Below are 13,802 nucleotides of genomic sequence, written 5' to 3'. Positions count from 1 at the left end.
ATGGTCCTATAGCTTAGGGAATTTACAATAAAAAAGACACAGCCACCCCAAAGTTTGGGACGCCTCTGTTTACAAGAACCTCGTTTACAGTACAAGTTCAACATCGCAGAAAGTGAAAAATGGATAAAGAAGTTGTGGTATTTACTTACAAAGCAATATCACTCAGCAATGAAATCTATGTCATCAGGCCCTTAGCATCACAATGAGTGAGTTCAGGTATGATGATTCTAACTGAAATAAGTCACACAGAAAAAGAAACATCATAAGATATCAGTAATACACGGAATGTAAACTTGGCTACACAGGAACTGAATTACAGAACACAACAGCGTCTCAAATTTAGAAAACCAACTTATGCTTGCTTAAGGGGAAAGGTGAGTTGGGGTGCTGCATAAAACCAGAGATTGAAATGAGCACAGATAAAGTTCCTTAAGTCAAATATGGAATAGACAAGAGCTACTCCTTGCTCAACGAAATGGACTCAACACCGCATATTAAACGCCTAATAATGTAACTGACTAGTAAGTATCGTAAAACCTATGGATTGCTATGTCTCCAAAAGAGAATCAAGCATGTGTACAGGGGCATAAACGCAGCAGTGATAGGATTGGAGAGGTTCGGTGAGCAAATGAAGACCCTTTGAAGTCTTATTGCATGGTACCCATTCCACGGGTTTCAACTACCCAGGTTTAAGGTATTCTTCCTTCAGCTAAAACATGTATGTGGAACCTAGTGTATGATCAACCATGTGATCGAGAGATGTATTCAAATATGTCTCAGTTTTCGTACCCTGGTATTCGGGTGCAACATTCCAGACGCTTTACTAACACTCTCCCGACTTGGAGAGTCAGTCCCTTTAACCTCCTGTTTGGCCCACTTTGCAATTTCTGTGGAAGATGAACAGGAATAGCGAGAACCAATGAGAGACTAGCTGGAGGTGTCTGGACGGGCAAATTTAACTCTCATTTCCCACCAGGAAGAGGAATTAACCAAAGGCTCAGCGTGCCGTGCCGGAACCAGATTAGGGCCTGAAGCCATCCTGCGGTGTTGCGGCCAGGTCACAAGAAAGCGAGTTGAAGAAAGGAGCTCAGGGGCACTGTAATTCACAAACCTACAGAGTTATAAATGACAGCTATCGTCCAAAAATAGACTGAAGTAAGGCTGCCAAGAGGACTTGAAAGCGGGGCAGAATTGCAGGAAACCGATTTCAGGAGGTAGACTGAAATTGCATTGAAAGCATAGGAAAAGAGGCAGAACGTCCACAATGATGCACTTGGCCAAAAAGGGCGTATGCGTTTTTTCCTGAATATAATCAGGAAAAAACGCATACGCCCTTTTTGGCCAACCAAGCAAGCTTGCAAAGGAAATCTGCACTACAATGAAGTCTCACTTCCCCCCGGTCAAAAGGGCCATCTGAAAAATGTGTAAAATCCAGAAAGGCAGGACAGGCCATGGAGAACTGGGAGCCTTGTTATGCTGATGGGCGGGATGTAAATTGCCAACAGACACTGGGGAGAAGCGTATGGTGTTTCCTGAAACATCTAAAAAACAAAGCAACAGAGCCTAGGGCACTTCCACTTATGGTCCTATAGCTTAGGGAAATTAAAGTCAAAAAGACACAGCCACCCCAAAGTTTGGGACGCCTCTGTTTACAAGAACCTCGTTTACAGTACAAGTTCAACATTGCAGAAAGTGAAAAATGGATAAAGAAGTTGTGGTATTTACTTACAAAGCAATATCACTCAGCAATGAAATCTATGTCATCAGGCCCTTAGCAGCACAATGAGTGGATTCAGGTATGATGATTCTAACTGAAATAAGTCACACAGAAAAAGAAACATCATAAGATATCAGTAATACACGGAATGTAAACTTCGCTACACAGGAACTGAATTACAGAGCAGAACAGGGTCTCAAATTTAGAAAACCAACTTATGCTTGCTTAAGGGTAAAGGTGAGTTGGGGTGCTGCATAAAACCAGAGATTGAAATGAGCACAGTTAAAGTTCCTTAAGTCAAATATGGAATAGACAAGAGCTACTCCTTGCTCAACGAAATGGACTCAACACCGCATATTAAACGCCTAAGAATGTACCTGACTAGTAAGTATCGTAAAACCTATGGATTGCTATGTCTCCAAAAGAGAATCAAGCATGTGTACAGGGGCATAAACGCAGCAGTGATAGGATTGGAGAGGTTCGGTGAGCAAATGAAGACCCTTTGAAGTCATATTGCATGGTACCCTTTACACGGGTCTCAACTCTCCAGGTTTAAGGTATTCTTCCTTCAGCTAAAACATGCATGTGGAACCCAAGTATGATCAACCATGTGAACGGGAGACGTGTTCAAATATGTCTCAGTTTTCCTCCCCTGGTACACGGGTGCAACATTCCAGACGCTTTACTAACACTCTCCCCACTTGGAGAGTCAGTCCCTTTAACCTCCTGTTTGGCCTAGTTTGCAATTACTGCGGAAGATGAACAGGAATAGCGAGAACCAATGAGAGACTAGCTGGAGGTGTCTGGACGGGCAAATTTAACTCTCATTTCCCACCAGGAAGAGGAATTAACCAAAGGCTCAGCGTGCCGTGCCGGAACCAGATTAGGGCCTGAAGCCATCCTGCGGTGTTGCGGCCAGCTCAAAAGAAAGCGAGTTGAAGAAAGGAGCTCAGGGGCACTGTAATTCACAAACCTGCAGAGTTATAAATGACAGCTATCGTCCAAAAATAGACTGAAGTAAGGCTGCCAAGAGGACTTGAAAGCGGGGCAGAATTGCAGGAAACCGATTTCAGGAGGTAGACTGGAATTGCATTGAAAGCATAGGAAAAGAGGCAGAACGTCCACAATGATGCACTTGGCCAAAAAGGGCGTATGCGTTTTTTCCTGAATATATTCAGGAAAAAACGCATACGCCCTTTTTGGCCAACCAAGCAATCTTGCAAAGGAAATCTGCACTACAATGAAGTCTCACTTCCCCCGGTCAAAAGGGCCATCTGAAAAAAGTGTAAAATCCAGAAAGGCAGGACAGGCCATGGAGAACTGGGAGCCTTGTTATGCTGAAGGGCGGGATGTAAATTGCCTACAACCACTCGGGAGAAGTGTATGGTGTTACCTGAAACATCTAAAAAACAAAGCAACAGAGCCTAGGGCACTTCCACTTATGGTCCTATAGCTTAGGGAATTTAAAATAAAAAAGACACAGCCACCCCAAAGTTTGGGACGCCTCTGTTTACAAGAACCTCGTTTACAGTACAAGTTCAACATCGCAGAAAGTGAAAAATGGATAAAGAAGTTGTGGTATTTACTTACAAAGCAATATCACTCAGCAATGAAATCTATGTCATCAGGCCCTTAGCATCACAATGAGTGGATTCAGGTATGATGATTCTAACTGAAATAAGTCACACAGAAAAAGAAACATCATAAGATATCAGTAATACACGGAATGTAAACTTGGCTACACAGGAACTGAATTACAGAGCAGAACAGGGTCTCAAATTTAGAAAACCAACTTATGCTTGCTTAAGGGTAAAGGTGAGTTGGGGTGCTGCATAAAACCAGAGATTGAAATGAGCACAGATAAAGTTCTTTAAGCCAAATATGGAATAGACAAGAGCTACTCCTTGCTCAACGAAATGGACTCAACACCGCATATTAAACGTCTAAGAATGTACCTGACTAGTAAGTATCTTAAAACCTATGGATTGCTATGTCTCCGAAAGAGAATCAAGCATGTGTACAGGGTCATACACGTAGCAGTGATAGGATTGGAGAGGTTCGTGAGCAAATGAAGACCCTTTGAAGTCATATTGCATGGTACCCATTCCACGGGTTTCAACTACCCAGGTTTAAGGTATTCTTCCTTCAGCTAAAACATGCATGTGGAACCTAGAGTATGATCAACCATGTGAACGGGAGTCGTGTTCAAATATGTCTCAGTTTTCCTCCCCTGGTACTCGGGTGCAACATTCCAGACGCTTTACTAACACTCTCCCAACTTGGAGAGTCAGTCCCTTTAACCTCCTGTTTGGCCCAGTTTGCAATTTCTGCGGAAGATGAACAGGAATAGCGAGACCCAATGAGAGGCTAGCTGGAGGTGTCTGGACGGGCAAATTTAACTCTCATTTCCCACCAGGAAGAGGAATTAACCAAAGGCTCAGCATGCCGGGCCGGAACCAGATTAGGGCCTGAAGCCATCCTGCGCTGTAACGGCCAGGTCACAAGAAAGCGAGTTGAAGAAAGGAGCTCAGGGGCACTGTAATTCTCAAACCTGCAGAGTTATAAATGACAGCTATCGTCCAAAGATAGACTGAAGTAAGGCTGCCAAGAGGACTTGAAAGCGGGGCAGAATTGCAGGAAACCGATTTCAGGAGGTAGACTGGAATTGCATTGAAAGCATAGGAAAAGAGGCAGAACGTCCACAATGATGCACTTGGCCAAAAAGGGCGTATGCGTTTTTTCCTGAATATAATCAGGAAAAAACGCATACGCCCTTTTTGGCCAACCAAGTAAACTTGCAAAGGAAATCTGCACTACAATGAAGTCTCACTTCTCCCCGGTCAAAAGGGCCATCTGAAAAAAGTGTAAAATCCAGAAAGGCAGGACAGGCCATGGAGAACTGGGAGCCTTGTTATGCTGATGGGCGGGATGTAAATTGCCAACAACCACTAGGGAGAAGTGTATGGTGTTTCCTGAAACATCTAAAAAACAAAGCAACAGAGCCTAGGGCACTTCCACTTATGGTCCTATAGCTTAGGGAATTTAAAATCAAAAAGACACAGCCACCCCAAAGTTTGGAACGGCTCTGTTTACAAGAACCTCGTTTACAGTACAAGTTCAACATCACAGAAAGTGAAAAATGGATAAAAAAGTTGTGGTATTAACTTACAAAGCAATATCACTCAGCAATGAAATCTGTGTCATCAGGCCCTTAGCAGCACAATGAGTGGATTCAGGTATGATGATTCTAACTGAAATAAGTCACACAGAAAAAGAAACATCATAAGATATCAGTAATACACGGAATGGAAACTTGGCTACACAGGAACTGAATTACAGAACAGAACAGGGTCTCAAATTTAGAAAACCAACTTATGCTTGCTTAAGGGGAAAGGTGAGTTGGGGTGCTGCATAAAACCAGAGATTGAAATGAGCACAGATAAAGTTCCTTAAGCCAAATATGGAATAAACAAGAGCTACTCCATGCTCAACGAAATGGACTCAACACCGCATATTAAACGCCTAAGAATGTACCTGACTAGAAAGTATCTTAAAACCTATGGATTGCTATGTCTCCGAAAGAGAATCAAGCATGTGTACAGGGGCATAAACGCAACAGTGATAGGATTGGAGAGGTTCGGTGAGCAAATGAAGACCCATTGAAGTCATATTGCATGGTACCCATTCCACGGCTTTCAGCTACCCAATTTAAGGTATTCTTCCTTCAGCTAAAACATGCATGTGGAACCTAGAGTATGATCAACCATTTGATCGGGAGACGTGTTCAAATATGTCTCAGTTTTCCTCCCCTGGTACTCGGGTGCAACATTCCAGACGCTTTACTGACACTCTCCCCACTTGAAGAGTCAGCGCCTTTAACCTCCTGTTTGGCACAGTTTGCAATTTCTGCGGAAGATGAACAGGAATAGCGAGAACCAATGAGAGGTTAGCTGGAGGTGTCTGGACGGGCAAATTTAACTCTCATTTCCCACCAGGAGGAGGAAATAACCAAAGGCTTAGCGTGCCGTGCCAGAACCAGATTAGGGCCTGAAGCCATCCTGCGGTGTTGCGGCCAGCTCACAAGAAAGCGAGTTGAAGAAAGGTGCTCAGGGGCACTGTAATTCACAAACCTGCAGAGTTATAAATGACAGCTATCGTCCAAAAATAGACTGAAGTAAGGCTGCCAAGAGGACTTGAAAGCGGGGCAGAATTGCAGGAATCCGATTTCAGGAGGTAGACTGAAATTGCATTGAAAGCATAGGAAAAGAGGCAGAACGTCCACAATGATGCACTTGGCCAAAAAGGGCGTATGCGTTTTTTCCTGAATATATTCAGGAAAAAACGCATACGCCCTTTTTGGCCAACCAAGCAAGCTTGCAAAGGAAATCTGCACTACAATGAAGTCGCACTTCCCCCCGGTCAAAAGGGCCATCTGAAAAAAGTGTAAAATCCAGAAAGGCAGGACAGGCCATGGAGAACTGGGAGCCTTGTTATGCTGAAGGGAGGGATGTAAATTGCCAACAACCACTCCGGAGAAGTGTATGGTGTTTCCTGAAACATCTAAAAAACAAAGCAACAGAGCCTAGGGCACTTCCACTTATGGTCCTATAGCTTAGGGAAATTAAAATCAAAAAGACACAGCCACCTCAAAGTTTGGGACGCCTCTGTTTACAAGAACCTCGTTTACAGTACAAGTTCAACATCGCAGAAAGTGAAAAATGGATAAAGAAGTTGTGGTATTTACTTACAATACAGTATCACTCAGCAATGAAATCTATGTCATCAGGTCCTTAGCATCACAATGAGTGGATTCAGGTATGATGATTCTAACTGAAATAAGTCACACAGAAAAAGAAACATCATAAGATATCAGTAATACACGGAATGTAAACTTGGCTACACAGGAACTGAATTACAGAACAGAACAGGGTCTCAAATTTAGAAAACCAACTTATGCTTGCTTAAGGGTAAAGGTGAGTTGGGGTGCTGCATAAAACCAGAGATTGAAATGAGCACAGATAAAGTTCCTTAAGTCAAATATGGAATAGACAAGAGCTACTCCTTGCTCAACGAAATGGACTCAACACCGCATATTAAACGCCTAAGAATGTACCTGACTAGTAAGTATCGTAAAACCTATGGATTGCTATGTCTCCAAAAGAGAATCAAGCATGTGTACAGGGGCATAAACGCAGCAGTGATAGGATTGGAGAGGTTCGGTGAGCAAATGAAGACCCTTTGAAGTCATATTGCATGGTACCCATTACACGGGTCTCAATTCTCCAAGTTTAAGGTATTCTTCCTTCAGCTAAAACATGCATGTGGAACCCAAGTATGATCAACCATGTGAACGGGAGACGTGTTAAAATATGTCTCAGTTTTCCTCCCCTGGTACTCGGGTGCAACATTCCAGACGCTTTACTAACACTCTCCCCACTTGGAGAGTGAGCGCCTTTAACCTCCTGTTTGGCCCAGTTTGCAATTTCTGCGGAAGATGAACAGGAATAGCGAGAACCAATGAGAGGCTAGCTGGAGGTGTCTGGACGGGCAAATTTAACTCTCATTTCCCACCAGGAAGAGGAAATAACCAAAGGCTCAGCGTGCCGTGCCGGAACCAGATTAGGGCCTGAAGCCATCCTGCGGTGTTGCGGCCAGGTCACAAGAAAGCGAGTTGAAGAATGGAGCTCAGGGGCACTGTAATTCACAAACCTGCAGAGTTATAAATGACAGCTATCGTCCAAAAATAGACTGAAGTAAGGCTGCCAAGAGGACTTGAATGTGGGGCAGAATTGCAGGAACCCGATTTCAGGAGGTAGACTGGAATTGCATTGAAAGCATAGGAAAAGAGGCAGAACGTCCACAATGATGCACTTGGCCAAAAAGGGCGTATGCGTTTTTTCCTGAATATATTCAGGAAAAAATGCATACGCCCTTTTTGGCCAACCAAGCAAGCTTGCAAAGGAAATCTGCACTACAATGAAGTCTCACTTCCCCCCGGTCAAAAGGGCCATCTGAAAAAAGTGTAAAATCCAGAAAGGCAGGACAGGCCATGGAGAACTGGGAGCCTTGTTATGCTGATGGGCGGGATGTAAATTGCCAACAACTACTCTGGAGAAGTGTATGGTGTTTCCTGAAACATCTAAAAAACAAAGCAACAGAAACTAGGGCACTTCCACTTATGGTCCTATAGCTTAGGGAAATTAAAATCAAAAAGACACAGCCACCCCAAAGTTTGGAACGGCTCTGTTTACAAGAACCTCGTTTACAGTACAAGTTCAACATCGCAGAAAGTGAAAAATGGATAAAGAAGTTGTAGTATTTACTTACAAAGCAATATCACTCAGCATGAAATCTGTGTCATCAGGCCCTTAGCAGCACAATGAGTGGATTCAGGTATGATGATTCTAACTGAAATAAGTCACACAGAAAAAGAAACATCATAAGGTATCAGTAATACACGGAATGTAAACTTGGCTACAGAGGAACTGAATTACAGAACAGAACGGGGTCTCAAATTTAGAAAACCAACTTTTGCTTGCTTAAGGGTAAAGGTGAGTTGGGGTGCTGCATAAAACCAGAGATTGAAATGAGCACAGATAAAGTTCCTTAAGCCAAATATGGAATAGACAAGAGCTACTCCTTGCTCAACGAAATGGACTCAACACCGCATATTAAACGCGTAAGAATGTACCTGACTAGTAAGTATCTTAAAACCTATGGATTGCTATGTCTCCGAAAGAGAATCAAGCATGTGTACAGGGGCATAAACGCAGCAGTGATAGGATTGGAGAGGTTCGGTGAGCAAATGAAGACCCTTTGAAGTCATATTGCATGGTACCCATTCCACGGGTTTCAACTACCCAGGTTTAAGGTATTCTTCCTTCAGCTAAAACATGCATGTGGAACCTAGAGTATGATCAACCATGTGATCGGGAGACGTGTTCAAATATGTCTCAGTTTTCGTACCCTGGTACTCGGGTGCAACATTCCAGACGCTTTACTAACACTCTCCCGACTTGCAGAGTCAGTCCCTTTAACCTCCTGTATGGCCCAGTTTGCAATTTCTGCGGAAGATGAACAGGAATAGCGAGAACCAATGAGAGGCTAGCTGGAGGTGTCTGGACGGGCAAATTTAACTCTCATTTCCCACCAGGAAGAGGAATTAACCAAAGGCTCAGCGTGCCGTGCCGGAACCAGATTAGGGCCTGAAGCCATCCTGCGGTGTTGCGGCCAGCTCAAAAGAAAGCGAGTTGAAGAAAGGAGCTCAGGGGCACTGTAATTCACAAACCTGCAGAGTTATAAATGACAGCTATCGTCCAAAAATAGACTGAAGTAAGGCTGCCAAGAGGACTTGAAAGCGGGGCAGAATTGCAGGAAACCGATTTCAGGAGGTAGACTGGAATTGCATTGAAAGCATAGGAAAAGAGGCAGAACGTCCACAATGATGCACTTGGCCAAAAAGGGCGTATGCGTTTTTTCCTGAATATATTCAGGAAAAAACGCATACGCCCTTTTTGGCCAACCAAGCAAGCTTGCAAAGGAAATCTGCACTACAATGAAGTCTCACTTCCCCCCGGTCAAAAGGGCCATCTGAAAAAAGTGTAAAATCCAGAAAGGCAGGACAGGCCATGGAGAACTGGGAGCCTTGTTATGCTGATGGGCGGGATGTAAATTGCCAACAGACACTGCGGAGAAGTGTATGGTGTTTCCTGAAACATCTAAAAAACAAAGCAGCAGAGCCTAGGGCACTGCCACTTATGGTCCTATAGCTTAGGGAAATTAAAATCAAAAAGACACAGCCACCCCAAAGTTTGGGACGCCTCTATTTACAAGAATCTCGTTTACAGTACAAGTTCAACATCGCAGAAAGTGAAAAATGGATAAAGAAGTTGTGGTATTTACTTACAAAGCAATATAACTCAGCAATGAAATCTATGTATCAGGCCCTTAGCAGCACAATGAGTGGATTCAGGTACGATGATTCTAACTGAAATAAGTCACACAGAAAAAGAAACATCATAAGATATCACTAATACACGGAATGTAAACTTGGCTACACAGGAACTGCATTCCAAAACAGAACAGGGTCTCAAATTTAGAAAACCAACTTATGCTTGCTTAAGGGGAAAGGTGAGTTGGGGTGCTGCATAAAACCAGAGATTGAAATGAGCACAGATAAAGTTCCTTAAGCCAAATATGGAATAGACAAGAGCTACTCCTTGCTCAACGAAATGGACTCAAAACCCCATATTAAACGCCTAAGAATGTACCTGACTAGTAAGTATCTTAAAACCTATGGATTGCTATGTCTCCAAAAGAGAATCAAGCGTGTGTACAGGGGCATAAACGCAGCAGTGATAGGATTGGAGAGGTTCGGTGAGCAAATGAAGACCCTTTGAAGTCATATTGCATGGTACCCATTCCACGGGTCTCAACTCTCCAGGTTTAAGGTATTCTTCCTTCAGCTAAAACATGCATGTGGAACCCAGAGTATGATCAACCATGTGAACGGGAGTCGTGTTCAAATATGTCTCAGTTTTGCTCCCCTGGTACTCGGGTGCAACATTCCAGACGCTTTACTAACACTCTCCCGACTAGGAGAGTCAGTCCCTTTAACCTCCTGTTTGGCCCAGTTTGCAATTTCTGCGGAAGATGAACAGGAATAGCGAGAACCAATGAGAGGCTAGCTGGAGGTGTCTGGACGGGCAAATTTAACTCTCATTTCCCACCAGGAAGAGGAATTAAGCAAAGGCTCAGCATGCCGGGCCGGAACCAGATTAGGGCCTGAAGCCATCCTGCGGTGTTACGGCCAGGTCACAAGAAAGCGAGTTGAAGAAAGGAGCTCAGGGGCACTGTAATTCACAAACCTGCAGAGTTATAAATGACAGCTATCGTCCAAAAATAGACTGAAGTAAGGCTGCCAAGAGGACTTGAAAGCGGGGCAGAATTGCAGGAAACCGATTTCAGGAGGTAGACTGGAATTGCATTGAAAGCATAGGAAAAGAGGCAGAACGTCCACAATGATGCACTTGGCCAAAAAGGGCGTATGCGTTTTTTCCTGAATATATTCAGGAAAAAACGCATACGCCCTTTTTGGCCAACCAAGCAAGCTTGCAAAGGAAATCTGCACTACAATGAAGTCTCATTTCCTCCCGGTCAAAAGGGCCATCTGAAAAAAGTGTAAAATCCAGAAAGGCAGGACAGGCCATGGAGAACTGGGAGTCTTGTTATGCTGAAGGGCGGGATGTAAATTGCCAACAACCACTCGGGAGAAGTGTATGGTGTTTCCTGAAACATCTAAAAAACAAAGCAACAGAGCCTAGGGCACTTCCACTTATGGTCCTATAGCTTAGGCAATTTAAAATCAAAAAGACACAGCCACCCCAAAGTTTGGAACGGCTCTGTTTACAAGAACCTCGTTTACAGTACAAGTTCAACATCGCAGAAAGTGAAAAATGGATAAAGAAGTTGTGGTATTTACTTACAAAGCAATATCACTCAGCAATGAAATCTATGTCATCAGGCCCTTAGCAGCACAATGAGTGGATTCAGGTATGATGATTCTAAGTGAAATAAGTCACAAAGAAAAAGAAACATCATAAGATATCAGTAATACACGGAATGTAAACTTGGCTACAAGGAACTGAATTACAGAACAGAACAGGGTCTCAAATTTAGAAAACCAACTTATTCTTGCTTAAGGGTAAAGGTGAGTTGGGGTGCTGCATAAAACCAGAGATTGAAATGAGCACAGATAAAGTTCCTTAAGCCAAATATGGAATAGACAAGAGCTACTCCTTGCTCAACGAAATGGACTCAACACCGCATATTAAACACGTAAGAATGTACCTGACTAGTAAGTATCTTAAAACCTATGGATTGCTATGTCTCCGAAAGAGAATCAAGCATGTGTACAGGGGCATAAACGCAGCAGTGATAGGATTGGAGAGGTTCGGTGAGCAAATGAAGACCCTTTGAAGTCATATTGCATGGTACCCATTCCACGGGTTTCAACTACCCAGGTTTAAGGTATTCTTCCTTCAGCTAAAACATGCATGTGGAACCTAGAGTATGATCAACCATGTGATCGGGAGACGTGTTCAAATATGTCTCAGTTTTCGTACCCTGGTACTCGGGTGCAACATTCCAGACGCTTTACTAACACTACCCGACTTGCAGAGTCAGTCGTTTTAACCTCCTGTGTGGCCCAGTTTGCAATTTCTGCGGAAGATGAACAGGAATAGCGAGAACCAATTAAAGGCTAGCTGGAGGTGTCTGGACGGGCAAATTTAACTCTCATTTCCCACCAGGAAGAGGAATTAACCAAAGGCTCAGCGTGCCGTGCCGGAACCAGATTAGGGCCTGAAGCCATCCGGCGGTGTTGCGGCCAGCTCACAAGAAAGCGAGTTGAAGAAAGGTGCTCAGGGGCACTGTAATTCACAAACCTGCAGAGTTATAAATGACAGCTATCGTCCAAAAATAGACTGAAGTAAGGCTGCCAAGAGGACTTGAAAGCGGGGCAGAATTGCAGGAATCTGATTTCAGGAGGTAGACTGAAATTGCATTGAAAGCATAGGAAAAGAGGCAGAACGTCCACAATGATGCACTTGGCCAAAAAGGGCGTATGCGTTTTTTCCTGAATATATTCAGGAAAAAACGCATACGCCCTTTTTGGCCAACCAAGCAAGATTGCAAAGGAAATCTGCACTACAATGAAGTCTCACTTCCCCCCGGTCAAAAGGGCCATCTGAAAAATGTGTAAAATCCAGAAAGGCAGGACATGCCATGGAGAACTGGGAGCTTTGTTATGCTGATGGGCGTCATGTAAATTGCCACCAGACACTGGGGAGAAGTGTATGGTGTTTCCTGAAACATCTAAAAAACAAAGCAACAGAGCCTAGGGCACTGCCACTTATGGTCCTATAGCTTAGGGAAATTAAAATCAAAAAGACACAGCCACCCCAAAGTTTGGGACGCCTCTGTTTACAAGAACCTCGTTTACAGTACAAGTTCAACATCGCAGAAAGTGAAAAATGGATAAAGAAGTTGTGGTATTTACTTACAAAGCAATATCACTCAGCAATGAAATCTATGTCATCAGGCCCTTAGCAGCACAATGAGTGGATTCAGGTACGATGATTCTAACTGAAATAAGTCACACAGAAAAAGAAACATCATAAGATATCACTAATACACGGAATGTAAACTTGGCTACACAGGAACTGCATTCCAAAACAGAACAGGGTCTCAAATTTAGAAAACCAACTTATGCTTGCTTAAGGGGAAAGGTGAGTTGGGGTGCTGCATAAAACCAGAGATTGAAATGAGCACAGATAAAGTTCCTTAAGCCAAATATGGAATAGACAAGAGCTACTCCTTGCTCAACGAAATGGACTCAAAACCCCATATTAAACGCCTAAGAATGTACCTGACTAGTAAGTATCTTAAAACCTATGGATTGCTATGTCTCCGAAAGAGAATCAAGCATGTGTACAGGGGCATAAACGCAGCAGTGATAGGATTGGAGAGGTTCGGTGAGCAAATGAAGACCCTTTGAAGTCATATTGCATGGTACCCATTCCACGGGTCTCAACTCTCCAGGTTTAAGGTATTCTTCCTTCAGCTAAAACATGCATGTGGAACCTAGAGTATGATCAACCATATGATCGGGAGACGTGTTCAAATATGTCTCACTTTTCGTACCCTGGTACTCGGGTGCAACATTCCAGACGCTTTACTAACACTCTCCCGACTTGCAGAGTCAGTCCCTTTAACCTCCTGTTTGGCCCAGTTTGCAATTTCTGCGGAAGATGAACAGGAATAGCGAGAACCAATTAGAGGCTAGCTGGAGGTGTCTGGACGGGCAAATTTAACTCTCATTTCCCACCAGGAAGAGGAATTAACCAAAGGCTCAGCGTGCCGTGCCGGAACCAGATTAGGGCCTGAAGCCATCCTGCGGTGTTGCGGCCAGCTCAAAAGAAAGCGAGTTGAAGAAAGGAGCTCAGGGGCACTGTAATTCACAAACATGCAGAGTTATAAATGACAGCTATCGTCCAAAAATAGACTGAAGTAAGGCTGCCAAGAG

General features: G+C 43.6%; 1 long non-coding RNA gene across 49 annotated transcripts in view; it reads right to left on the bottom strand.

Annotated features, from left to right (window-relative positions):
* LOC307181221 overlaps positions 1–13,802 on the bottom strand; it is a 2,056,127-nt gene that overhangs the window by 1,247,640 nt on the left and 794,685 nt on the right. For 3 of the 49 annotated variants that reach the window (XR_013826139.1, XR_013826140.1, XR_013826148.1), the window contains exon 2: positions 11,199–11,280. The exons of the other annotated variants lie outside the window; for them this stretch is intronic. This is a non-coding gene — a long non-coding RNA (uncharacterized lncRNA). The remainder of the gene's footprint in view (positions 1–11,198; positions 11,281–13,802) is intronic. 49 annotated transcript variants of the gene reach the window in all.

The sequence above is a fragment of the Stenella coeruleoalba genome (assembly GCF_951394435.1).
Source record: "Stenella coeruleoalba genome assembly, contig: scaffold_47, whole genome shotgun sequence".
NCBI lineage: Eukaryota > Metazoa > Chordata > Mammalia > Artiodactyla > Delphinidae > Stenella > Stenella coeruleoalba.
Note: the sequence above shows the minus strand (reverse complement) of the source record. Positions and strands in the feature narration are given on the sequence as shown.